This window comes from Puma concolor, chromosome B2, assembly GCF_028749965.1.
Source record: "Puma concolor isolate L17-30 chromosome B2, mPumCon1.1.hap2, whole genome shotgun sequence".
Lineage (NCBI taxonomy): Eukaryota > Metazoa > Chordata > Mammalia > Carnivora > Felidae > Puma > Puma concolor.
In genome coordinates, this window is record NC_141671.1 from 45,629,379 (window position 1) to 45,656,895 (window position 27,517).

A 27,517-nucleotide genomic window follows, 5' to 3' on the forward strand; every position below is an offset into this window, starting at 1 on the left:
GACACGAAGCCAAGTGAGGACGCACATTACCTCTGGATTCACCCTTAGTGGGGCAATAAAAGCCCTTATTATTTAATCCGGTTCCAGTTGGGTTTTCCGTTATTTGTAGCTAAAAGCTAAAAATCGTAACCTGGTGAATCATGATGAAGAATAGATCTTTTGGGCCTATCTGTAATACTACTCTTGGCCTAAAAAATATTAGGAAGAGTATTAAAACACATACACACGGAGTCAAATGGCTTCAAATCATATCCTAAAATATTCCAAATTAATTTCTTATGCTAAATATACGAAGTATTGACTTTTTCTGTAAGGAATGGATAGAGATACTCTAGATTCTTTATTACACTAAAAATCCAGAATACTAAATGTACGTAGTGGAAAAGCGCCCAGGTCTTGAGAGCCCAGAGTAGGATGGCGGTGAGAGTGCCGACCCCAGATCTGCTAATAGCTCTGGGCAACCTCAACAGGTTATTAGTCCTTCTGCACCTCAGTTTCCTCATTTATAGAATCGGAGTAATAATAATACCTACCTAAGGGTTGCCGTGAAGATTAAAATGCTTGCAAGAGTGCCTGGCGCATAGAGAGATGGTATAAGTGTTGGCTACTGTTATCTCTACTGAAAAGAAATTTTTGTTGTAATAATAGCTGTGCATGTGGATTTGGTATTCTCCTTTGCTTTCTGCTAGCGTTGATTTCTTTCTTCCTTCCTTTCTTTCTTTCTTTCTTTCTTTCTTTCTTTCTTTCTTTCTTTCTTTCTTCTTTCCTTTCTTTCTAGAGCACAAGCAGGGGAGAGAGGCAGAAGGAGAGGGAGAAAGAATCTTAAGTAAGCTCTACACTCAGCACGGAGCCCGACGTGATGTTCGATCTTACAACCCTGGGATCATGACCTGAGCAGAAATCAAGAGTCAGAGACTCAACTGACTGAGCCACCCAAGGCGCCCAGAGATTGGCACTTTGAAGAGGACTTTGGTATACATCTTGTTTTCATCATGATATTTGGTTCCTTTGGGGGTGACTTGAATGTAGATTAGGATAAATGTAGGTGTGTTGGAGAAGAATGAAGAAACAATAGGAGGAAACTGGACGTGGATGTGGTAGTTATAAAGGATGCTGAAAGAATTTTACTGGCTGACTGCTTTGGAAAAGGATTGCAGGCTAGAAGTAAATGTCGGGTGGCCCGTTAGCCCACTCCAGGTGAAAGGGAAGTTTGCAGACCTCAGACTTACAAAACAAGTAATGATACCAGGGAGCTTGACTTGCATCCATCTTACCTTAAGAAACACCCTGCTGTTGGGGCGCCTGGGTGGTTCAGTCGGTTAAACATCCTACTCTTGACTTCAGCTCAGGTCATGACCTCATGGCTCACGAGTTCAAGCCCTGCATTCGGCTTCAGGCTGGCAGTGTGGACCCTGCTTGGGACTCTTTCTCCCTCCCTGCCCCTCTGTGATTGCTTGTGTATACTCTCTCTCTCTCTCTCAAAATAAATAAACTAAAAACAACACACAAATTTAAAAAACACCCGCTGTCAGAGTGAGCTCCCAGTAAATGCTTCTTTTAAAATGCTCCAAGACTTCCTGCTTTGGGTGGGTTGGGAGCGGGCTGTGGGCACAGTTGGCTCTCTGACATGGAACGGGGCATTGTCAAGGTGGCTGTTCCTTTGCTTCCCTGAGGAGCAATTCCTCTCTCACCCACAGTCCCGTTTGTTGCTAGGAACACTCTGTGCTTGTCCCCACTCACTTTACAATGAAAACAAACACAAATAAAAAATGGAACCACCATATGGTCTCGGCTGCAACCCAGAATCAGCTGCCGACGGGGAGACTTTGCCCTGTCACAGCTAAGGATTCAAGTGGCTGTGACAGAAGCCCTTCTCCTGAATTCTAAGATGTTGGAGTTGGCGGAAAGATGAACCCAAGCTTCTTCAACCATCCTTCAGTGGTGCAGCCAGAGTAACTAACTCACCAGTCATGTTATATATGTTTGTTGGCATGACATGTCTCTTAGGACTTGAGGGTATAACCTCATTCCGTACAGAGCTGTTTTCTCAGGCAGAAATGTCAGCCCCAAATTAATGCACATTCCCAGCAGGCTCCAGGCTGTTTCACTGCTCTGCCCTTCCCTCTTGCTCACCTGGGTAACTTTTAGTCTCCTTTTAAGTTATAGGTGTTATTTATTCCAAGGACCCTCCTTGCCCTCCCAGCCTGGGACACATGTTCCTTCTCCCTGGACCCATAATACCAGGTACATGTCTTTTTGCAATTACCTCACTGCATCCAAATGATTATTTTGATGGATTGACTTTAAGCAGCCTGAGGGCAGAGACTAGTATTATTTATTGTATGCCTAGCAACCAGTCTAGTGCTGGCATATAGTAGATGATCAATAAAAGCAAAAGGAAAATGAAACTTCCCCACCTCGGTTTCCATTGCTCGTTGCCCCTGTTAACACTGGCGTGTTCCATGACCCTGTCTTTGCAACTCTTCTGTGTTGACACTTATTCCCCACGTGATCTCCAGCAGTTTTATGGTTTAAATCTTTGTGCTGATGACTTTCAAATGCATATCTCTATCACGGACTTCTCTCCTGATTTCCGGACCCATATATCCAACTGCCTACTTTGTATCTGGATATCCAGTAGGATCTCAAACTGAACATGACCAAACTAAAGTCCTGATCTGCCCTCCCAAACTAGCATTTCCAACAGTCTCTCCCATCTTAGTAAAGGACATGGCCATCCTTCCAGGTTGTCCAGACCACAACTCTAAGAGTCTTCCTTAAGCTCCCCCTCGTACACTCTCTATAAATTTGTCATCAAATCCTATCATCTCTACCTTCCAAATATCCACATCACTGGGCACTTCTTACCTTTTGCATTGCTATCATTCTCATCGAGCCATCATTGTCTCTTGACCGCATTATTATCACTGCCTTTAATTGGTGTCTGTGCAAGAATGCAGTTAGAATGGTCCTCACAAAAAGTACGTTCTATGATGCCCAGCGACACTCAGCAATCCTGTGCTCCCATCTCTCACGGTCAAACTGAAAGTTCCTTCAGTGGCCTGCAATGCCTACACCCCCCACATCTGTGGGCCTCCCACTGTTTCTTCCTTTAATCCCTCTCCTGCTTCTCTCCCCTTGGTCACATTGCTCCGGCCATGCTGGCCTCCTTGCGAGCCAGGCACAATTCCGTCTCAGAGTCTCAGCACTGGCTGTACTCTTTGCCTGGAATGCTCTTTGCCTAGATATCCTCACATCTCCCTCCTCGACCTCATTCCCACCTTTGTCCAAACAGAGCTTTCGTAGTGGGGCCTCTGCCAATTGTCATAGTTCATAGTTCAGCCTTTCTGATCCTCCCACCCCAATCAACTTTTTCCCGCATCACATATCACCTCTCGCGCATTCTAACGTAGTTATTTGTTGTGTTTATTGTCTGTTTCCATCTTCCATCCCCCTCTCTAGCATGTAAGCTCCTTGAGGGCAGGGACACTTATTTTGTTCATTAAAAAAGAGTACTTGAAAGGGTCACACACAAAGTCATGAATGCCACAGCATTACTGTATACACAGCAGAAGTACGTCCAAAAGTACATAATGGTTCAACTTGCAAAACACTCCCACCTTCATGTCTTGGCAGGGTAAGCCCTAGTTTTTTAATCTACAACCAGATGTTGGTAACCCTTTTGACCCCGTGTGGCCCGGGGTCAGCTCTCTTTTGGTGTTTCTATATCAAGGCCAGGAAAATTCCCCTCTGGCACTGACCTGTCCTTATGCAAGGAAGGAACCAACAAATAATCGGTCAGTTTTATAGTATACAAATGGTCTTATTCTTATCTTTTGTGTGTGTATCTTGGCAGAGTCTCTGCTAATTGGAATTGGTCAGATTTACAGTCAGCTGGGGACTCTCAGGTTTAATCTGCATGTGCTGTTACTGGGTCCATTCCACCGATAGAGTTATTACACCTTCTTTGTGTTCGTGTCTTTCAGATACTTAGATTAGTTTGCTATGGAAGATCCCAAAGCTTCCATCTTTTGAACCAATTAGATACGGTTGACAGCTCCAGTGGACCCACCTTCTTATGCTTCCAGTGATGGCTCTGGCTTCTGTCAGAAATGCAAAGCACGAAGGCACACTCCGGATGGAACCCTGTTTTGCACTCCACACCCATCATTACTTTCCCTACATTTTCCCAGAAGAGGGAAGGGTAGCATATGGGGGACGTGGAGGCAGATTTAGGACATGGCTCCATAGAGATGTCATCAACAGCCCTCCTTTGACCTTTATTGACCATTGCTTGGAGAGGGTTGACCATCAATGGAGAGGATGAGCCATCCCCAGCCTTCAGATTCCACCTTTAGTTCCCATAAGTGACATGTGATTCATAGAGCAGAAAGTCCTTGCAGATGCCCACAGCATGACATATGTCACCCACATGATACACATGACATCAGTTATTGATTGACCAAATTTGTCATTGACTCCTCTCCCTTCAGTCCTTCCCTCAACGCTTCTGTCAGCATCACGGCAATGAACAGGTTATTTGAGGACACGGGGATTCTTTCTTCCATTGGTCTTAGAAGGAATCTATTTAGAAAGCAGCTGCATTTACTAGAAAGTGCACATGTTCTGTCCACGCTCACTCCTGTTCTAACCTCTGCTTCTTCACTGTGTATCTGGGGAGCACATGCTCTGCTCTGCATCAGCAGGCAGCGTAGACCTCAGGTAACAGAGAGGGCCACCTGCAAACAGGTGGAAGGCCCGAGTTTGGGCCTGCAAAATCTTGTCCCCATAAGGGCAACTCCTATCCAGATTCCATTGCTCTCTACTGTTTTCAGGGTCTCAGCACTCCTGACCCCAAAAGAAAATTTCCCTCATTTTTGCCTCTGATTGCAGAGGTAATTTCCTCAGATTTTATCAAGTTGATTAGCAGACAGCTATGATGCCAAAACCACTAGATAAATATGAGTTGAAGAGTTATCCAGGTGAGGATAAAAGTAAGAATCAAAGAATGTCATAGTAAAAGGGGTCCAGTGATCATTATTCCAGCTGTCTGATGTCAGAGGGACATTGAGGGGCGACCAAGGTCATAACACCCAGTAGTGTCAGAGCCGGAACTGGAGTTTAGGCCTTCTGTCTCCCCATACAGGACTCTCAACATTGTGCCCTGGTGCCTGCCCCTCCCCTGACCCCAACTAGATACTGTACAGATATCTTTCCTCTTACGTCTAAATTGGGACAATTGCACGATACAGGATGGAGTAATGATTCCTGAGTAGAGAGAGAGACGATATTAAACTTGTGTTAAACTTGCAGACTTTTCTTTAGGGAGTTTGGTTCACGTCATAATGAGTGCCTGACATGGTGCCTGAAATAAATCAGCCCAATTTTTCCAGCGCCTATATTCTTTCATGGAAGAAAGTTCAATGTTGAAAGTTAAATGTTCTTTTTAACAAACTGGAATGTAGCTGCACTGAGAGTGTAGTGAATGGCACCGTAGTGGTCTGGAATACATGGGGCCAGGTGACATCAGTAGTATAGGCTGTCACGACTGTGGCAGGATTGGAGAAGCAACAGAAAAATCTCCAGTGAGTTGTATAGAAGCTTGAATTAGTGTAGGTCATCGAGGAAACTTTCATATGGGAGACACTCAAGATACCAGAGGGGGATGAAGCTAGAGAGAAGCGGGGAACACAGAGGTTGTATTTCAGACAGCGGTTCTTATCTGCATCTGGGGGCAGACCTATAACATCAGGACAACCTTCTGCTAATTGTTGGTGGAATTGCTACAGTCACATAGCCTGACAATCCCGATATTTATGTTACTTTTATCACTCCCCAAAATGGCCGTTTCATTCCTTCTCTTCTCTCCTCACTCTTTGCAGGAGCCTTGCCTCATACTTCATTGAGAAAACAGAATCAATCAAATGGGAATGTTCATCCCCCCACACACAAACTTTCAACCCTCTCGCACCTGCACTGCCCTCTCTGGCCCTCCCTCCGGGTTGAGAGGATGTGTCCCTGCTCCTCCTGATGGCTTGCCTCTTCCTCCACTTGGCTCTGGGTCCCATTTCCTCTTCCTCAGCACTGGATCAGTCCCAACAGCACACAAACATGCTCCAGAATCTCTCTTCATATGTCTCTCTCTCTCTCTGTCGCCATTGACTGCAGCGTTTTCCTGCTCACCATTATAGCAAATTTTGAGCAGAGAGCTGAGTACATAGATTTTGTCTCCACATTCTCACTCTTCTTCTCTGGCCCCAAATTCAATCAAATCAATCTTCCTCCACTGGCACAGCTGACCTTTTACAATGTAGAGGTTTAGGGGCACTGACCCCCTGCTCAGCTGAAAATCTGCAAATAACTTCTGACTCCCCCAGAATTTGACTACTAATAGCCTACTCTTGACTGGAAGCCTTCCTGTAACAGAAACAGTTGGTTAACACATATTCTGTATGCTATATGTAGTATTTATTGTGTTCTTACAATAAAGTAAACCAGAGAAAAGAAAACGTTCTTTAAAAAGTCATGTGGAGAAGAAAATATACTTATAGTGATGTACTGTATTTCTCAAAAAAAAAAAAATCCATGTATAAATGGACTTGTGCAGTTCAAATCCCTGTTGTTCAAGGGTCAACTGTACTGCGCAAAGTGGCTTTCACGGTGTTCACCATGGCTTCCACGTCACCATAGTCAATGGTCCATTGGCCGGTCTCACCTTCCTTGACCTGCAACACCATTTGACAGAGCTGGCCAGTCTCTCCTTGAAACCCAGTATTCTGGCTTCTGTGACACCCACCCTTCTGGCGTTCCTCCTACTTCATTGGTTCCTCCTCTCAATCTCCTTCGTGGCCTTTCTTCCTCTATCTGATGTTTAAAAGTTGGCGTGCCCCAGATTTGGTCCAGGGTCCCACTGTCCCTTCTCACCTGTGCTTTCTTCCAGGCAACCTCATCTGGCTCCATACTGGGAAGAACATTCATGCACAAGAGCAAAATAAAGATCTTTTTAGACATATAAAGACTGAAAAAGTTTGCATCTCACTGACTCTGGTTGAAAATACTACAAAAATAGGGTGAAAATATTTTTTGCGCCATGGACTCCTTTGGGCTTCTGGTCAGGACTATTGATCCTTCTTGGGATTATGTTTTTAAATGCGTTAAAACAACAACTACAAAAATAAAAAAATAAACGCATAAAACAAAATACATAGGGTTACAAAGGAAAATAATTGCCTTGCAATGTACTTATCAAGATATTAAAACATAATGTGACTTAGTAATACACTGACTTCTTTGTTAATATAGTCGATTAAAAGATTTAATGGTGCAAATTTAATAACTACACAATTTTAAGTAGTAATGAAAATAAACTGGAGTTTAAGGATCTGCAACCTAGTGATGTGATGTAAAATTATCTGGAATTTTTATTGGTGACAAAGTCGTATGTACAGCAAATACTACAGTGATTTGCTGTCTACGTTTCTAATTAAAGGAAGTCCTAGATTTCAATCAGGGGTTAGTGAAAATAAAGGTACTTTCTCATTCAAGTTCACAGACTCCCTCAATTTTACTCAAATGGCATCCATGTACCTAGGCTAAGGATGTATTTAAGAAAGAGGGAAATTGAACACTCAAGAACTGAAAGTTTAAGAACTATCTTTAAGCTATTAGTTTTAAAAATTATTAGTTAAAAATGACTAACTTACAGATGGGATTATAAAAGAAAATATGAACTAAAATACTAGGTAACTGTGAAAAGGAACATGGTAGGTGTTCAATTAATATTTGCTTAATGAACAAACCGACCAAGAGGAGATTGGTTTTATCATCCTGTCTTTTTCAGCTGGCCAGATACACACCATCAGGGGATTCAGTACTTCCAAAGGCAAGGTCACAGCATGGTTTTGTTAATACACTGTGCACACTAATGCCCCCTGCATGACTCCCTGCTTGTTAATAGGGTTACAGGAGCCCATCTACACGAAAGGGAAGGTACTCCATCATCTTAGCCAAACAGTGGAAGTAATTTCTGAGGTAGGGCTAGAAATCCCTGGCACATAACAGATGCTCAATAAAATGTCCAAGACCCGCAATATGAAGGTAACACTAATAGGCCAATAGCAGCTCTGGTCAACCAGAGAAGGCCACTCTGTGGCAAAAGTTGCCACCCCTCCCCCCAAGTATACATCTCACCTCCTCCAGAGTCACTGCTCTCAGCTTCTGCTTCACATCTAACAGTTATGGCTCTGAACTAACACTTCTCTCAATTCTTCAAAAGAATAACGCGTCCTTTTTAAATGCCCTTTCAAGAATATATAATATGTCAGGCACAATGACAATGTTTGCTTGAGAAAGAAATCGGAAAGAGACTGGTTGACGCCTGTGTCTGTGAAGAACAACAAAGACTCTGAAATTCAGCCCCGTTGAGGAGAAGCATAAAATTGGGGGCAACAGTGTTGAGAATGGAAAATGAATCACAAATGAAAATTAATCAGAGCTTCTTAAGTTAAACTCCCTGGGGAAAGGAAGAATGTGCCTTTTAAAAGCACAGAGATGCAGAACGCTGAAAAATGACAGAGCTCATGAGCTTCAGGAAACCCAAATATTCCATAGTTAGCAAGATCTTGTTAGACCAAGAACACCACGTTTTGTTTTCTTTTTTAATTTTTTTTCAACGTTTTTTATTTATTTTTGGGACAGAGAGAGACAGAGCATGAACGGGGGAGGGGCAGAGAGAGAGGGAGACACAGAATCGGAAACAGGTTCCGAGCCATCAGCCCAGAGCCTGACGCGGGGCTCGAACTCACGGACCGCGAGATCCTGACCCGGCTGAAGTTGGACGCTTAACCGACTGTGCCACCCAGGTGCCCCAAGAACACCACGTTTTATGTCACTTGTAGTGAATTACTTTTAACGAAAATGGTAAGAACACATAATTTCCAGATATCACCCCTACTACTCAGTCAAATGGCTCCTGTTCAAAACAACTTGTTTGTGTTAATGTTGGGGAAACCATCAGTTGTTCACTTCGAGTGGCTTAAAAGTAGATTTATTAAATTCCCCATGTCCCCGAATCTAAGCCACGGATATGGCATCGCTTTGGCACCCTGTTTACTCACCGATCTGTTCCCATTTCATACCATTATGGCAAACCGAGAGTCTGTCTGACCTTCTAGTTGGCCCAGTAGTTGAGTTGCTCTGGGTTCCAGCCTGCACTTTTTGAGTTTTTTCAGAAATAGATGGGTAAGACATTAGGGGAAAGGTGCTCATGGAGGCTGCTACTGCCCTTTGAAGTGGCCTACCATCGGGCACATGGTCACCCTAATTCATGGAAGCTGCCCATCTCTCCACAGCTCCATGGTCCATCCCAGGACAACACGGGGTCTAGGTTTCCAAGTTCAAGACATCTCCTAAATACCTTACTTCTGTAAGTCAGAATATGCCTCTAAGCACCACGAAACTATTTTTAGACCTCATACATAGCACACAAAACACAGCTACATATCAACAATGTTTATTCAACAATGTTGAATAAATTAAAAATAAATTAAAAATAAACTATTTTTAGACCTCATACATAGCACACAAAACACAGCTACATATCAACAATGATTATTCCAGGTCCTCACCCCTTATATTTGCTTCATTTGACTTGGAACGTTAAGAGAGGGAAAACCACATATTATTTTTAGTCTTTTCCTGAATTCCTCTAATGTTCAATTTTCCATTTTTAGGGCCATTGAGATCTGAGCTTTGTGCTTTACGTGACAGCGTGTATACACAGTTAGGGTGCACTTCTGCCTGGGACTCTCTAGTTGAACCTGCTGGGCTCTCACCAAATATGGGCCCTCTTATGAATGACCTCTGGTCTTTGGATCACTTACCAGTAAGTTAGAAATGCTCCCGCACTGTCCCTTCTTAAGCGCCAGAGCCACCTTATACATCAGGTGCCTGTCCCGGGATTATTTGTGTGCACTACCGGGAATAATATTTGAGTATATTTCTATGTTTAAAGCAAAATTTTCCAGGAACCAAGAAATGACCAAGAGAGAATTGGTTCCCTAAACCCACTAATACACAAACACACACGCACACACACGTATACTCATGCCACACTCCTCCTTCTCGGCATTGCGAAACCAGAGAGAAGAGGTAGCAGCCAGCTCAGGGCATTCTGGACCCTGGGCACATCCAGCATGTTTGATCTCCGGACCAGATCTTTCACTGGCCCCTCCCTCTTTTAGAGGAGAACGTTATTTTCAGTAATAATCCGTACTTTCTTGATTAAATTATTCAGATTTAAAGCAACCAAGAAAACGTTTCACTTGAAAATATTAAAATTCAACACAACATTGCAAGGGGAACTAAAATTTGTATCTGCCAGATGAAAAGAGTGCAATCTGAAGTCTGCACTCGGCTCCGCTGTTTTAAGTTTTAAACACGAATAAAAACTCAGTGTGGTCCCGTAGAGTAACAGAATTGAAGCGACTCCCACTCAGTTTCTTTGTCTATACAACCACCCCGTTAACCTTGTTCATTTTTTTAAGGTTTGTTTATTTTTGAGAGAGAGAGTGAACGCAGGGGAGGAGGCAGAGAGAGACGGGGACAGAGGATCCAAAGCAGGCTCTGTGCTGACAGCAGAAAGCCCGACGTGGGGCTCGAACTCAAGAACCGTGAAATCATGAGCTGAGCTCAAGTTGGAAGCTCAACCGACTGAGCCACCCAGGCACCCCATAACCTTGTTCATGGTTTATTTTTGAAAGAGAGAGAGAGAGACAGAGGATAAGCAGTGGAGGGGCAGAGAAGGACACGCAGAATCTGAAGCAGGATCCAGGCTCTGAGCTGTCAGCACAAGCCTGACGTGGGGCTCGAACCCAAGAGCTGTGAGATCGTGACCTGAGCCAAAGTCGGACGCTCAACCAACTGAGCCACCCAGGCGCCCCAACCTTGTTCACTTTTAATCTCTGTTCAAAGACAAGGACATGTCATGTCCAGGGGCCAGAGACACTTCAAACAAGCTCAGACAGTTACAAGGAAGTTATTTTGAAAGAAGCACATGTAGCTGAGTCCCTTTGTGTCAGGAGTCACTCTCTTACAGAGTTTTCTAAAGTAGGTTCTATGTAGAATACAATCTTTATTGAAAAATAAGGAATAAAAATATAATTAGGAGCTTATATTGCTGAAATTCACCAGGGACGGTGGCCATTGTTCAGAACTTAGACCAACAGAAGACCTTTTAGGAAGAGTATTTCATCACTGACATCGTTTGAAATCGCTGGTATGTGTTGATAGCTTTTTTAAAGGCTTTTCGTTGGTTTCGTTAATGATTTTAAATTCTCTACAGATAGTGTGCCACCTTGCTGCCTACAGCCAGGGGGGCCGGTCACCACGTCCCGCCCTCGGGGGCTACCCATTCCAGAGGGTTTCTTGTAAGTTCGTCACGCAAGCCCCGGGAGACCCGGCATCAGAGGGTCGCCCGTTCTCTCTTCGTTCACTAGCCTCATCTGTTTGAACTTGAAGCAGCCCTGTCGGGGATACAGACCCACAGGGGGTGGAGGAAGCCACGAGCGAACGGAAGTGGAGGAGAGCTGGAGAGGGAAGGCCATGTGAATCCCAGGATGCCTGTCCCAAGGCCTCAACCTGCTCCTCACTTCAGCTCCATCTGGAAACCTCTCCCTGAGCAGAGGAAGGAAGAGCTGCACCCTCCTCTTTCTCAATACAGTTCTAAGGCCCCCAGGCCACCTGAAAAAAAAAAAAAAAAAAAAAAAAAGGTAGTGTGTGGCTCTGATCAGGGGTCAGAGGGAAACCAGCTTCAGCTTCACTTGACTTAAAGGAAGGAAGCAGGAAGCCCTGCTTGAGGACAGGGGTGAAGCCGTCCTCTGGGACCGGCTGTCCTATTACCTCCTGACCCTCTGTCTCTAATCGAGAACATGCACAGAGAGCAGAGCGTCTGCAGCACTTTCCACACCTCTCTCAAGATTAGAGACCACGTCTTGCACAAGAATCGATCCTTCTGGTTACTACTAAGTGTTTACACCCTGTCAGGCAGTGGGTCGAGCCCCGAGGGAGCCTCACAACTGCCTAAGGGAGGAGCCACTGTTGTCCTATTTTGGAGGCAAGAAACTCAGTCTCCGAGCTGAGTTGGAGAGGATGGAACGCACAGTGGCCTCATGGCCGAGGCCCCGTGTCCTGCCTCGGGTGGGGTTGAGCCCTCCCGGGACTCTAGCATCTGCGGGGCCTGGAGCAGGACCCTCAGAACATCGTGGTTGTGCTGCTGGATGGACAGCGCTGGGGCCCATCTGTTGTTAGTCAAACCTAGCTGCCCGTAGAGCAAGATTTAGAAACGCATAAAGTGAACTTCGGGATAACTTACTACTATGATACGTGTGGGATCAGATGCCAGGTATCCTCATTCTGTTCTTCTGGGTCTGCTGCCTGTGGCACCTGCCCCTCAGAATAGCCCTTCCCACGGAAGCATTACATGCAAGGACGGATTTAAATATGGTAATGGCGGCGTTGTGTGGATTCGCATCACGCACTCTACGTCATGGCTGAAACCCTCTTTTCGTATGTCTCTTCTTCTAAGTCATGCGTCGTTCATTCATTCATTCATTCATTCAGCAAATATGTATGAAAACCAGACACTAACCTAGACCCTGGAGTCAAGCGTAGACAAGATAACTAAAACAGCTGTCCCTGAGTTCGCATTCTAGTTGGGGAAGAGTGCTGACAAGCCTCCAGGTCCCCCTCTGCCCTTTGCTGCCCTGCTGTGTGCCCCGGAGGCCGACCCCACACCTCGTGGTGGCTTGTCATCTCAGAAGGGGATGGCAGGACCGGGAGGGTGGGAAATCCCAGCAGAAGGGCTGCAGGATGGAAAGAAAGGGGAGCCAGCTACTTGCTGCCTCCTTTCCTTGCCGGGCTGCGGTTTTGGCAGGAGGCTGTGTTCCTCCACCCTCAGCCCAATTCTGGGGAGCTCCCTCCGCCCCGGCCACAGATGTTGCCAGTCTCCTGTGACACCCCAACATCAACCTTCTTGCCCCTTCGTGCCCCAGGGGAGGCAACCAAGGTCTTCTTGATGCTGCTGGTGCCCTGTTGACTTAACTGCCTCTACTTCTTTCAAGTAGCCTTTGACAATGTCATTTCTTTTTAATATAGACCAAAAAAAAAAAAAAATAAGTTATATATCAGAGGAGCAAAAACGCTACGTAGAAACATAGAGCCCAGCGCAATAAAGTGTGTGTGTGGTGGGGGGCGGGGGAGGGGGCGCCTGGGTGGCTCAGTCGGTTGGGCGGCCGACTACAGCTCAGGTCATGATCTCACGGTCCGTGAGTTCGAGCCCCGCGTCGGGCTCTGGGCTGATGGCTCAGAGCCTGGAGCCTGTTTCCGATTCTGTGTCTCCCTCTCTCTCTGCCCCTTCCCTGCTTGAGCCTCTCTCTCTCTCTCAAAAATAAGAAGCAGTAAAAAAGTTTTTTAAAAATGTGCGTGTGTGCACGCACGTGTATGCACGTGCACACGAGCTTGTGTGTTGGTGGGGGTGGCATCACGCCCCTCTTTCTCCCATGTTATTGAAAATCCCTTTTCGGACCCTTATCCCACCCTTACCTAGCCTCAGAGACTCAGACCTCTTGCTTTTGGGTTTCCTGCTGTGTCTTTTTTCCTTATGTGTCTTAAACAGGGCAGTTCAGACCAATCACAGCTTCTACTTCCGAGCATGTGTCCCAGTCTTCCCAAGCAAAGTGCCCTCCATCGGTTACCATCCTACTTCCAAAGTGATGTTAGGAGGTATTGACAACCGTAAATGTTTTCTAGAACATGTAGTTTCTGACTAAACATGACTTACAGTTTACATGATTTAACATGATTTCTAGTTTTGTGTGTTTGGGAGGCATGTAGGCTCTTTAACCATGGAAAGCCTGCCGGACAAGTTCCGATGTTCTCTCAGCACGTTCTTGCTGGAAGAATGATGATGCTCTGGGCGCCTTCTAAAGCACCGTGCTCTCTTTCCCTGCCTTTCTGGTGGCCTCATCCCACCCCCCACATGCCATTTCATGAGCAGAAAATCAGAGCTGAGCCTGATGGCTTCCCTCCCTCCCACATTCTGAGAGCCCTTGATGAATACTGTTGACTGGCAAATAATTTTTGTGTATTTCTGTAAGTTTTTGTTCTTTCAAACATCTAGGAGGCTGATGATAGTGAGCAACTTGTGGGGTTGCTGCCAAAGTAGATGAGGCCTCGGGAGGGGAGTTGTTCTTTGATGGAGTTCAGGACTCAGTACCCTCCAAATATGGCATCTTGGCATATTGAATATTTTAAGCTGAAGGAATGTGAGAAAATGGCAGAAGCAGGAAGATCCCCTTGATTTTCCCCAGCCCTTCTCCCCTGGAGCAGATGAGAAGACCCTCATGGAAGAGGTACACCCTACCCTCCATACCCAAGATGGAAGGACACTGAGAAGACTGAGCAAGAAGGCCCTGCTGAGTCTCCGCCTTTAACTATACTTGGTTCATACTCTGTCCTACTACATCTTTCCATGGCTCTCCATCCACCACCATACCTGGCTCAAAGGCCCTCAGTTCTGTTTCTTCAGGCCCTCATTTCTTTAGAAAGGCTTCCATATCATCTAAAACTTATGTCAAATAAATGTATATGCTTTATCCTGTTGTCTTTGTCAGTGCAATTTTCACACTCAGCCAGGGACCCATTTTTTCCCCTACATTCCCAAGCCATGGATGAAACCTTGGAGCATACCTGCTCTTCTCACCATAAGAGGGAGCATCTTGGTGGATGTGAACCAGCACCTGAGACTAGGTCCTCGTGATTCTCATGGGGAGAGTGCTTGATAAGCTCTTGGGGGTCTACTGACCAGGGCTTCCAGACCCTGCATGTGACCTTCTCCAGTGTCTCAGGATAGAGTCCAGAATCTTCATCATTAACAAGCTCTCTAGGTGGCTCTCGTATAAGATCAACTCTGAACACTTCTGTTCTAGGGACAACCAGCTATGTTCAACCACAAAGAGCTCCACGGTAAGCCCTCTCCTCTCCCCAAAGTTCACCTTATTTTTCTCCATTTTTCAGATCACATCAAAGCAGAAGTCTCAGGGACTCATTGCTCCCTCCTTTAATTAGGGGATCTTCTCTGCCTGTAGGTGTGGGAGTCTTGCTTGAACAGGGCAGTTGAGTGGTCAAGCTCTAGGTATCTGGATGGAGTCCAGGCAGGGATTAGAACTCAGGCAGCTCAAAGGTGTGGTGACGACATCGAGCAATGGGAGAGCACTGGCTGCCCCGTGAGTTTGTGGAGGCTCAGGGCAGCTATCTAAGCAGACAACCAAATCGATATATTTGGGAGACTTTGACTAAAATCCTTATGTGAAAATTAAATAAATGAGGGGATAGAGCACGCTGGTGCAAGCGTCTCGTTTCTTGGGCTCAATGAAAGCCATTTTCTGCTTATTTCCTTTTTATATAGTTACTGTTAATTTCAATTATTTTTAGTAACTTCCCTTTGAGCTCATTGTTTATAACTCAAAAGTGATTTTCAGTGAATGCTGACTTTTGTTGTGAGGATGTAGAATGCAGAGCCCTGGTAACTAATTTTGCTGGTAAACGAAGGGGCAAAATGGGGTAGTATAAAAAAAAAATCTTAAAATGGGTATTTAGCCCATTTCTTCCACTTGCAACCGAGATTGTCAATGGAATTGAATCTACTTTGGATGGATGAGGATGTCCAGATGCTTCCAAATATTCAGAATGGTAATTGCATTTTAATATTATAGATAGATTAATTTAAGCTACTGGGCTGGTAATAAAACCCTCACAGAAACTTGGTTTTCTGTGATTTGTCTTTACTTCTGCTCTTGGGAGCCTCGCTTTGATTCATCACTCATTTATGTTAATGATTGTTCATTTGGCCACCGGCTATTGTTCACATCAACCTTTTTCTTCTAGATCTTTGGTGTAAAAATTTAGTTTGTGACCATGACAGTAAAAAATGTACCTTTTTTTTTTTTTTGTAAGTAAAAGGAAACATTAAACTTCCAGGATCCTTTCCTCTCCATCCACCCTTTCACCCCTCCTTTGTTTGGGGTGATTCTGGGTTTCCCAGCCTCTTCCTGCCATATCTTTCGAGGAGGAAATAACAACCTTTGGGACATAGGTTGGCCTTAGCCAGCTGGCCATACTCAAAGACACCAATCGCCTATTTCCACTGTTCACAGGCCATTCCGTAAAGACTCAGATTCAAACTGTTTTCAAAGGTAGAGAAACTTGCTTAAAAGCTGAGGCTGTAAAGCCCTCCAAACGGACAAACCCTTGACTTAAGTGTTTGCTTGGGGCAACAAGTGACTTCCTGCTTTGCAAACAGAAGTTTCAAAGGGTTGATTGTTGAAATTCCAAAGAAACCTACAAGTCACCGTATTTTGAACCACTTACAGAGCAAAATGAGCCCGAATATGGGAAATATTTGGATTAAGTTTTCTTCAACTACAGAAATATTTAGAAGTTAAAGGAGCATTATAGCAAAGAAAGTAAGAGACTTAGTCATGCATCCTGGCAGGAATTTTCAAATTTTAATGCAGCTTAAGAATGACCCAAATAATTTTGTGTAAGTTCTTGGCTATATGATCAGAGATTCTTCCCAGTAGCAGCACGAACACCACCCGGGACTTTGTTAGAAATACCAATTCTTGAGACTACTCAGACCTTCAGATTCTAAAATTCGGGGGATAGGCCCAGTGATTGGTGTTTAAACAAGCTCCCCAGACGTGATTTTCAGGCACACAAAAGTTTAATAACCACTGAGATACAGCATGATCTCTCTCTCTCTCTCTCTCTCTCTCTCTCTCTCTTTTTATCATAGTGGTTCTCACTTTGAGAAAAATACTGTTGCCTGTTTCCCAGGCCTAGGCCTGTTGTATCAAAACATTCAGAGAAACATTGGGGTACAGGTGTCACTTGCCTGACGCTCCCACGTGGTCCTTGAAGGCCCAAGTCAAGGTCATTCCCTCCAAGAACCTGCCTCTGACTCCCTCTGGTTGCATGTATACCTCTGCCCCTCACTACTCTGTCAAAGCACTTCCTGAACTGCACTGTAATGGTCTATTTGTGGGTTCTTCCTCTGCCCTGTGATCCCCCTTTCCCCGACCCTCACCCCCAAGGCCGGACCTTGTCTGTCTCCTGTTGTGCGCCTGGGACCCAGCACAGTGTTGCACATAGAGTAGGCTGGTGCTCAATCAGCGTTTGTTACGAATGAATTCTCCAGGCGGCACATGATTAGAGGTGCTTATAAGAGGTTAAGAGCAGGGGCTCTGGCACCAGAGTACCTAGGCCCAAGTCCCAGCTCTACCATTGACTAGCTATGTAAGTTTAATCTCCCTGTTCCTCAGGGGTTGGCATTGATGATATTTTGTTGTTGTTATTAATCACTGCTCTGGCAGAGAAGCAACTCCACCACAGGGTATGTGCTGAGGGCCTTTCAAAAAATCGTTCCTGCACAATGTCACTTAATTGTCACCACAATTCGTGAACTACTTGGCGATTCCCATTTGAGAGAGGGAGGCTTAGAAAAGGTAATCAATTTGCCAAGCCTCCTTGAAAAACTCTATAGATTGGAGGGGTGCCTGGGTGGCTCAGTCGGTTAAGTGTCCACCTCTTGATTTCAGCTCAGGATCATGATTCTGGGGTCGTGGGATTGAGCCCTCCATCAGGCTCTGCACTGAGCGTGGAGCCTGCTGAAGATTCTCTCCCTCTGGGGGCCTGGGTGGCTCAGTCGGCTGAGCGTCCGACTGTGGCTCAGGTCATGATCTCACAGTTCGTGAGTTCGAGCCCCCACGTCAGGCTCTGTGCTGACAGCTCAGAGCCTGGAGCCTGTTTCAGATTCTGTGTCTCCCTCTCTCTGCCCCTCCCCCACTCATGCTTTGTCTCTCTCTGTTTCAAAAAATAAATAAAAACATTAAAAAAAATAAAGATTCTTTCCCTCTGCCCCTCTCCCCCGCTTGCATGTGTGCTCTCTTTCAAATCAAATATAATAAATAAATAAATAAATAAATAAATAAATAAAATGGGTTCTGGAGGACAAGTAGTTTACTTGACAGAGAAGGGAGAAAAGAGGACTCTAGACAGAGGAATGGAGTGCAGCAGGGAGGTGGTACAGATGGAGGGGAGAAGGTGGTCCAGATCATGGCCATCAGGAAGGTGTAGGGAGAGCAGACCGAAAGGAACCTACAAAGAAGACTGGGAAGGCCCAGCGAGGGAAGGAAGAGTGAGACTGTAGTGTCCTAGCAGGCAGGGACCAGACTGAGGGAGGTGGTGGTCAACAAGTGCCGTGGGCAACAAAGTGAGATGTGTCCGGGGACACTGAGGTCTGAGAGAATCCTGGCAAGAGCATTCCTCAAGGTGCACGGGGGGAGGGCACATGGGAAGACAGAACAGAGCAGTTTTCAAGGTGCGTGGTTGGTGACGACTTGAAGACAGGCACATCCAAAATTCTTCAAAAATTTATTTGGCGAGAGAAATGGAAGATGAACGAGGAGTGTGGGGTGGGGAAGATCTGCTGTTCCTGTAGTTTTGAATTAAGAAGGACCTGAGTAGGGACATTGGGGTGGCTCGGTCGGTGGCTCAGTTCATGAGTTTGAGCCCCACATCGGGCTCTGTGCTGACGGCTCAGAGCCCGAAGCCCACTTCGGATTCTGTGTCTCCCTCTCTCTCCCTGCTCTTCCCCCACTCGTGCTCTGTCTCTCTCTCCTTCAAAAATAAATAAAAAAAGAAGAAGGACCTGAGTAGAGCTCAATAATAATGGGAAAGAGCCAATCACAGAGGAGAGTACCGAGGCCACTGGAGGTGCCTGGGAGGGAGAGGAGAGATGGCCTCTGGACGCAGGGAAAGGTCATCTCTTCTCTTGAGACAGGAAAGGAGGAGGAAGAGTTGAGTGTTGGAAACGATCCTTTCATGGAATTAGTGGTGAGAAAGCAAGGGAGTTATTTCCTTTGGGAAAGCAGAGCTGTCCCCTGGGAGTGATGTGTGTGCGTATGTAGGCACCCATTTGTGTCTACCTGCACTCACGCACTTGGCTTGGAGATTTGTGGACAGAGGAGTCACCGTGAAAATAGTGATAATTAGAGGCTCCAGCTGGGCGAGGGTTCATGTATCTCTTTTGATTGCCCTAGACTTAGACTACAGAGTTACCTGGATTCTTTGCATCCTCACTTATAACATATGAGTGCGTGTATGTGTGTGTGCGTGTGTGCATGTGTGTGTGTGTGTGTAACTGTCATATATTCTTGAAGTTTCTTGCCGGCAGAACTTCTGCTTTCCCTGGGTGCCTAGTAGGGTTTAAGTATGTAGTAAATGCTCAATAAATAACTTAGTTGATTGGACGATTTCAACTCATGGTGCCCTGCATGAGCCAGTAAGCAGACTCCAAACAAGAACAGCAGCTGTCATGCTAGGCGGGTCCTACCCTGGGGGCAGGGAACTGAAATCGGGTCAGCATTTTTCTGTAAGGCATATATGGTAAAGAAAGCAGACATTTCCCTGGGTCTGAAATACGACTGCGTGCACGCTGTGATACTGAATGAAAGCTTTTCAGATAAGATGTTTTGTGCTTTATCACCCATTTCCTCCACCCCCACACATGCACACTGACGCACACACACACATACACACACACACACACACACACACCTGCAGGTGCACACACACCCCCCCAAGTATGAAATCTTTCTTCTTCTTCGAAGGCTGGAAACGTGACTCTTCTGTGATGCGGGGACACAGGAGTGGTGAGCAGGAGAAAGGGTTAAGTAAGGATCTCTAGTAATGCTTCCACTTGTTCTCTGAGGATTAACAAAGAGAGGAAGCACAGCCTTTGTAGAAGGAAATTCCCAGGCCCCACTTCGGACATTCGCAACCTGCCCTGTGAACCCCTGAGGGGGTGTCTGATAATAAACACTCGCAAACAAAACAATCCATAAAGGCGTTTTTGACAACATTCTTGCATTTTCACCAAAGAGTTAGAACACCTTTTCCTGCCTCTGCGGGCCTGGAGGGGGCCTGGACATCCACCTACTGGCTGAGCCCAAGGATCCCTGCCCAGGACTACTATTCGTACGTGCGGGTCTCCTTGCCCCTCGGGCCTGATTGTACAGGGGCCTCGTCCCCACACGGGGCTGCTAGCATGCGGGTCACAGACCCCACACAGAGTGGCCATGGACCGCCCTGCACAGACCTGAGACCTACTCCTTCATCTTCCCTAGTGACCCCCAGACACGACTTTTGAGTGTTGCAACCTTGAGTACTAATGCAGTGACCTTCTCCAGCTGTGGAGACAGCCTGACAAGAGATAAAAACTCAACTAGCAAAATGTGTCAATGAAGTAAGAAACCTAATGGCTTCTCTCTCTGTGGTGGCAAAAAAGATAATAAAAGAATAAAACAAACAAAAACTAAACAGCTGCCTCCAAAACAGCAACAACGAAAAGCCCTCCAGACTTGATGGTCAATAGTTTTAGTCATTTCTTGACAGGAGCTCAAAGCATATTAGGCCCCGAATGCAAAACCTTGAGCCAGAGTCTACTTTGAGTCAGTTTATTCGTGATATTGCACCTTATTCCTCCCCAAACTAATAGGATGTGAGGTTTGTTGCATCCATTTTGTAGATGAATAAATCAAGGAACAGAAACTGACCCTAGAATAATAGCAAAGATCCCGGTGATTCAGATAGATTTCTGATCACCTGCTCTCTGTACGTGTGTGTGTGTATGTAGCTGTATGTATGTACATGGATGCTTTTTTTCAAAATATCTTCTTTTTTAAATTTTTTTAATGTTTATTTATTTTAGAGAGAGAGAGAGAGAGAGAGAGAGAGAGACGGAGACAGAGTGTGAGATGGAGCTGAGCAGAGAGAAGGAGATGCGGAACCCAAAGCAGGTTCCAGGCTCTGAGCTGTCAGCACAGAGCCTGACGCGGGGCTTGAACTCACCAAGTGTGAGATCATGACCTGAGCCGAAGTCGGACACTTAACCGGCTGAGCCACCCAGGTGCCCCAACTTTTTTTTACTATAATATGCTTGACAACCCCTTTACTAAATGCAGTCAAATGCAGGATCTTTGAATGACATCCCTGTTTCTGGGCTAGACCAGAATCCACTTCATGGCATGGGTGAGGATTAGATCCTCAGCTGCCAATAGAAAGCTGAGTCTTTATTTCTGAAATGCCATCACTGATCTCTGGGGTATTTTTAGATGAAATAATCATACATGTCTATTCATTTGCATCTGCCCAGAGCTGGCGGGCCACCTCCATGTTGACCCCGGCATTCAGGACCATGTAGACGAAGGGAATGACAGGTTCCAGATCTCTCTTAGGGCGGGGTTACCATGAGCCTTCCACTCAGGCCTCCTGCCCTTTGTACTGTAACAATGCACGGAAACACAGCCTTGTTAGAGGAAATTCCCAGGGCCATAGCTTGGACATTAGACAGTTGCTTTGCTATGCTGGCCAGGCTGATGTGCATCTAAAAATAAACACACTGGTCTGCATGGGTTTCTATGATTTTGCCATGCACAGTTGATTATATTTCAAAGAGTTCTATTTTTCACTTGGCTTTTAAGAAAGCAAACCTTTAGGTAAACCTGGAGAATAAAATATATCACGGTTGCATCTTGATTTGACAAAACGTTAGCATTTTCTGACACCCATTTCTGTTGGAAGGACCACTGTCCTTTTGTTCTGTGACTCCACGACAAGACGGAAGAAGCATAGCATACTGAGTTGCTGCATAAGTGACTGCAGAAGATGTGAGGGTTCAAAACCACATGTCAGCCAGTTCTGAGTGCAGGAAGGGTAAAGTATTAGCAAAGAAGCCTAGGGCCACCCAGCCATAGATGATGCAAACACACAGGACCCACCTAAGCGAAATTCTCCCTGCCCTAAGTCTCGGGGTCCTTCACTGGCAGAGAGGCTGTTATCAGCTGTGGCTCGTTTAGCGAAGGAAAGATGGGTGGAAAGATGGGCTAAAGACCTCAACTCAGAGCAGGCAGACAGCCCCAGCCAGTTCTCCTCTCTTCCTAAGAGTATTCTGCTTGTGGTCCCCGCAATTTAGAGGAGAGTAGAAGCACTTAGTTTGCACTTAAAATTAGATTTCTGAATAGCTAAGAATACATATTCATAGAGTAGTGTTTCTATTTTATAGATAAAGCAGAGATCGGAGACAAAGCCCTGAGTCTTGCTGTTACTTGCCTGACCCTAGTTTGGCGGGAAAAGTACCAGAATGTGGCAATTTTCCATCAAATAAGAATGTGTTTGCAGCCCAAGAAGTAACCCACAATCTAGTTACCGAGTAACCCAAGAAGAGCGGTTTGAGGTGAACTTTTCCCACCTCATTGTTCTCATTTCTTTTTTTGTTTTTTTCCTGGACGTCCACCGTAGCTCTATTGTTGTGGCAAAGGCCCTATTTAGAAATGATCGCTGCAGATGTGTAGAGCTAACTAATGAAAATGCAGCTAAGATCACTCTCCAGCCTGATGATTTTTTTTTTTTTTTTTTTTTTTTGCAACCCTCCTTTGGTGGTTTGGGCTGGGGCCCTGACATCACAAGACTCCTGGTGGCTTTGAGCAGGAAGGACCGAGAGGTCATCACCCGGACTCCACCCAGTGCGGGCATCCCTTTGGGAACACCCCGGCCGTGGGCCTCCAGGGTGCTGGCACACTGCCTGGGACAGGGCGTTCACCACCGCAAGACAGCCAGCCCACCCTGTTTCAGAAAGTCCTGATGGTGGGTAAGCCCTTCCACACGTGGAACTAAAACTCGTGGCCCTATAATTTCCACTCATCAGTCTTCCGTTGACTTCTTTTCGCACATAGAGCGGTATTTAAGGATTTGATGGCAACCTTCACATGCTGCAAGGGCAACTTTGTACTTCGAATATCTCCTGGTTCCTTCAACCAATCTGCAAATGACAATTTTCTCATTTTCACCATCTTGGCCAGCCTCCTCTTTCAAGATCTGATGTATTTCTCGAGGCAACATATTCGATACTGAAGCCGATGCATCTCTACAACCTTGTGTGCCAAAGATGATCTGCATTTTCAGAAACAAAACTAAGCCTTGACAAGATACAGCCACTTATTTTAAAAAGTGGCAGAGGGGGGACCCAAAACCAGGGCCGCCTCTTTGTAGCCCACCACATGCCTCTGATTAAACAAGAAACGTTGACCAGGTATGGCCAGGGTTGATCTCAGGTACGTTGTAAGACTGCTGACAGGTCATTAGGAATCTCGTATGTAGGTTGATATCCGTTTTGTTGCAAGTAAGTAACTTGTGTTTACTACTAGAGAGTCAAGTTCCCTGGAGAGGTTAGGAAATGACCAGCAGAAAACACTCTGACTCCTGAAAGGCAACTGCAGACAAGGTGCGTGTGTGTGTGTGTGTGTGTGTGTGTGTGTGTGTGTGCAGGGAGTATGGAAGCAAAGAGGTGCATGAGTGACAAGAAGCAAGAAGGAATTCAGAAAGTCTGGGCGGCCTTTCCTTTGGAAGCTCCAGATGATGATGGAGCAAGACAAGAAGGCTTGAAGAAGGAAAGAGTCATTACCCGAGATTACCCAAGCGGTTTGCTTCAGACGGTGGTTGTGTCTGCGGCACAAAGAGGAGGTATTTCTTCCCTCCCAGCTGTCCACGCATCCCATGGAAGCGCAAACTATGGGGACAAAGGCTACGATGTCCTGCACAACATCTGATTCTAGGTGAAATATGGTTAAGACATACATCTTTGGGTGGAGAAAAAGAAAAAGGGAACCCTTGTAGCTGTGCCACAGTGGGGGTCAGGGATGGGCTGTCTTTAAGCTTTTAGATTTTTCCTTCACTGCTTGATAGAACTACAGTCTTCCCATCTTCTGGCTGCTTTCCAAAAAGAGAGATTGCCTGAGGATGACATGGCCCCCTTCCTCAGCTGTCCTACTTCAACCAGCTCTATACCCAGCAACCAATGCCAAATGGGTTTCTTTAAGCTGCAGGGCACTGCTCCCTAGGAACTATTGCCACACTGTGCCTGATGGCTGAACACATGGCACAGTAATGCAATGACTCCCTTAAGATCTCTTCTCTGTCAGTGTTGCCCTTCAAATAACCATGCAGCATGAGAGAAGGTGAGTGCATAGGCTCCCTGGAGCCTCTCAGGAAAGCAAGAGCTTCTCCTCCTTAGAGCTCTGTGCCCTGCTCACCGTTTGAGAAAATCAAGTTTCAGGGAATGGATGTGGCCCCACCCAGGTTCATATGGTAAGTGAGTTTACAGGTGCAGGACTAAATCAGGACTAACTAAAGGCCAGCCCAGCTTTCTTTCTGCTAAATCACACTGCCTTCTGGTGCCCAATGCCTTTACCTGCATATGCCAATATTTATTACAGATTGGACTTTCAGTTTTTCTTAATCCCTTTCAGGAAGAAGCGGGATAGAGAATAATAAAGAACGTGTCCTCTGTACGGGGAGCTTCATGGTGGCAGTATTCGCATCTGTGTCGTTTGCCATCGTATCCTTATCACATAGCGCAGTGCCTGATATGTGGAAGGTGCTCAGCACATAGTTGCTGAAAACCGAGTAAGTCTCTGACTTGGAGTGGTGGAGGAGGAGGCGCACAGGTAGAGAAACACCTAATGGGAGAGCCTGCCCACAGAGACGTAAAGAAATAGATTCCGAAAGGTACGGCACATAGTAGGTACTCAAAATCTTTGGTGGAAAAAACGAATTCAGCAAAATCTCGTAAAAGATAGCAGGGCAAAATGTTGTGGGGCTTGGCAATCTCCTTGGAAAACCGCACACTTTAGACCTCAGTCTGGTAACTGATTTGGGTTCTTCAAACAATATATCCATTTATTTGTTCATTCATTTGTTCGCTAATTCAGTAAATATTGATTGAACACACGGTATACACCTGGCATGGTTTCAAGGGCTATAGCTTCAGAAATAAAAGACCAAAAACCCCTCATGGATGAAAATAAGCACAGCAACCATAATTTAGTGTGCTAAGGGCTATGACGGAAGCATTTCACCAAGTGCCATAAAGGCATAGACTTGAGAGACACTCGGTCTGCGGCGGACTGGATGAGGGGTAGGAAGGGGTAACTAATTAGGCCGCAATGGTAGCTGGGTAGAGGGGATTAATGGCAGCCTCCTGGACACACAGCACACAGAAATGTAAGTAGGCTTTAGAGCTCTCACATATTGGGGAAACAGAAGGTGTTCAGTACAACCAGAAAGACTAATGGACGGGATGAAAAGCAACAAACTTTGAAGGTCTTCTCTGCTTTCCTTAGGTCGGGGCTTCTCAGACTGTAATGTGCCTATCACATCACCCAGGGACCTGGTTAAAATAGAGATTCACTAAGTCTGGGGAAGGAATGGAGAATTTGCATCTCTAACGAGCTCCCAAGTGATGTGTGATGCAGCTGGTCCCAGAATGGACTACCCCTTAGGTAGCAAGGAGATAAGCAATGGGGTGCAAAGGAAACATTTCACTGAGGAGAGTGACATTGTCAGAACTGCATTTCCCAAAGACCTCTGTGGCAGGATATGCAGGATGGAATGGAGAGAGACTGTGCTGAGGTAGAATTCCTAAGTGCAAGAAATTACGAGCATCTGAACTAAAGAAGCTTTGGGAAGAACAGTTAACGTTGGCTGATATTCTGTGAAGTCACCATAATTTATTTCTCCCAGAGGAAGGGCTGGTTGTGATGACAAAAATGAAACACTAAAAACATAAAAAGCAAAAAAAAAAAAAAAAAAAAAAATCCAGAGAAATATGTAGTGTTATTTAAATAAAACTTGGCCCTTCTCCAAGTCTCAGTTCACACATCATCTTGATTCTCAGTAGTGACCAGCAAAAGCAACCAGTTAAGGGGTGAGCACCATCCTTGCAGACAATTATCACAACGGAGTCAGTAAAATCAGCCTGTCAGCCATCACTTGATAGACATTGTCACTGCTTGCATCTAATTTCAGGAGACCACAGAGAAAGCAATTGTTTCATAGCAAAATCTGGAAAATAACAGGGAAGTCCACCAGATCTGAACAAAATGCTTATTCATTTACTTATGACTTACAGATACCCTAAATTAGAAACATCTATTTCTATTTCTGTCAGAAAATCCTCTGTAAACTCTGGTACATTTTTAACACACCCCCCCCCCCGCCAATAAAACCCCCAAAACTCAGAAAGAAGTAAAAACAACAACAACAACAACAACAAAACATGGTAGGGGTCTATGATTTGAAAAGAAAAGGCAGGCGGTAAGCTTTTCCCCTTTATGCGGAAGCCAAACAATGCAACTTCTAATGAGATGTGCCCTCCAAAGAAAATAAGAATCAGCTTCATGTTTTCTGTCTCGTGCTAGTTGGCATTCTTTATCCAAATGTGTTCACATTCAAAACAAAAACCAAAAACCAAGAAACCCAAATGTCATCTCCCCACTCACAATTTTTTCTCACGGTCCAGTCATCAGGCAGTCTCAGCAAGACCCACATGTTGAAAATACACAGTCAGCTAGAGAAGCAATATGGACATACATATCTACTTCAGAGCACCTTGATTCACGTCAAGACAGAGCAAAATAATTCAGGGACCTACCTTTCTCTTCTGTGGCTTGCAGGCTCCTGAAATTTGACCCTGTACTGGAGATCTTCCTGGGAACCTCTTAAGTGAGGTGTAACTCAAGGGTGAGTTCACACAACCACAGGAGGGTGGGGTTTCACAAGACCAGACTTCAGATCCTCGGGACTCACACAGACCTTAGGCAGCAGAGGTGAACTGCCTTCTGTCCTCCTGCTGCAGGAAAAAGCTGGAAGACTGAGTATGGCTGGAGGTGGGGGCGGAGGCTGGGGGAGGGGAAGTAATATGGGAACCATAATAAATAAGAGATCCTCTCCACATGATTTCCTGTATTTGGTGCCTGTTGCCTTTCTTCAGGCTCCCTAGAGGAAATAAGAAATTTAAACTTGTCCTTTGGCCACTGGGAAGAGGAGAATAAACATGCGAAGACCCAAGAAAAGTGTGAATGAACAGAGCAATAGGCAGGGAGCTGAGGGGCCAGCTAGCTTTACCTTTTACCAAGTGCTTTCTTCCTGAAGGTTCTCCAAGTGTTTAACTCTGAAAAAGTCAAGAATGCCCTCATCCTCTCCCACTGAGCCGAAGCATTTTCTGGCCACGGTCCAGATGTGTTACAGAGCCATTGAAGGAAGACAGTTCAGAGCAGGCCTGGAAGAGTCTGTTTGCCAGCGTAGGGGAAGACGCTCTCCTTTCTGTCTTTGGAAATGCTGGTGACATTCTGTGTCTAATCATGGGACAACTCCCAAAGTCCCAGGCCGTTTTGCCTCAGGGTTTAAAGAATTATCTGAAGGCTGCCATCCCCAGACTGCTGGAAGCAGAACACCCTCTGCTAATAATTTGAGGGGCTCAATGCAAAAATGAAACCACGAGGCCATTTATCCAAAAATTAAGGGTTTCGAGACAGTGGGGCACCTGGGTGGCTCAGTTCGTTAA

The 27,517-nt window shown here is 45.5% G+C and overlaps 1 protein-coding gene across 3 annotated transcripts in view; it reads right to left on the minus strand.

Annotated features, from left to right (window-relative positions):
- The window catches only part of ADGRF5 (adhesion G protein-coupled receptor F5), a 95,796-nt gene extending 68,968 nt beyond the window's left edge, over positions 1–26,828 (minus strand). Inside the window, exon 1 of one of the 3 annotated variants that reach the window (XM_086707018.1) lies at positions 26,606–26,828. The gene's annotated coding sequence lies outside the window, so the exon portion shown is untranslated. Of the gene's footprint in view, positions 1–26,453; positions 26,569–26,605 lie in introns of those variants that run through there. The other 2 variants (XM_086707023.1, XM_086707019.1) reach the window with 2 other exon arrangements.
- Between the last annotated feature and the right edge of the window lie 689 nt (positions 26,829–27,517).